Below are 976 nucleotides of genomic sequence, written 5' to 3'. Positions count from 1 at the left end.
TTTGGGGTTTTGGGAAATGGAGTAAATTTGGGGCCAAAAATCGGGTTGTTTCCCCCTTTTCCCCTTTTGAAAACCCCCCCTTTTTTTGCAAAAACAAATTTCCACAATAAACCCACCCAAGTATTTTTTTTTTTTTTTAAAAAAAAAAAAAAAAAAAAAAAAAAAAAAAAACAAAAAAAAAAAAATTTTTTTTTTTTTTTTTTTTTTTTTTTTTATTAATTTTATTTATTTTTTTTTTTTTTTTTTTTTTTTTTTTTTTTTTTTTTTTTTTTTTTTTTTTTTTTTTTTTTTTTTTTTTTTTTTTTTTTTTTTTTTTTTTTTTTTTTTTTTTTTTTTTTTTTTGTCCTTCAGAAAAACATTTATTTTTAATAATATTATATAAAATATATATAATATATATATATATATATGTATATATAATATCTTTTAAATAATTATTATATATATATATCAATTAATCTATATATTTAAATATTATATTTGCTGGGGGGATTTAATATATTTTAGATTATATTATATATAAAATATATATATATATATAAATAGTTTTTTTTTTTGTTTTGTGTTGTGTGTTTTTGGTTTTTTGGTGTGTGTATGCATTTTCAAGTATTTATGGTTTGTGTGTGTGTTTTGTTTGTGGGTGTGTGTGTTGTGTGGTGTGGGTGGTGGTGGGGGGTGGGGGGGGTGGGGGGGGGTGTGGGTGTGTCGTATGTGGTCTGTGTGTAATAAATTATATAGTTAATAAAAAAAATAAATTTAAATATAAAATTTTAAATTATTAAATTATTAATTAATTTATTATATATAATATCTAATAATAAGTCGATTGATATCCCATTTTCCCCCCCCCCCCCGATAGGAATTCAATTGAGGAAAATGGAGGAGAATGGGGGGTGTGTGATTTTTGGTGTGGGGGGGTTGGTTTTGGCAAAAAACTATTTATAATATTATTTATGGTGTGTGGTGTTGTGTGTGT

This window comes from Penaeus monodon, chromosome 3 (assembly GCF_015228065.2).
Source record: "Penaeus monodon isolate SGIC_2016 chromosome 3, NSTDA_Pmon_1, whole genome shotgun sequence".
Classification (NCBI taxonomy): domain Eukaryota; kingdom Metazoa; phylum Arthropoda; class Malacostraca; order Decapoda; family Penaeidae; genus Penaeus; species Penaeus monodon.
The sequence above is the reverse complement of the archived record's forward strand: the minus strand, read 5'-3'. Positions refer to the sequence as shown.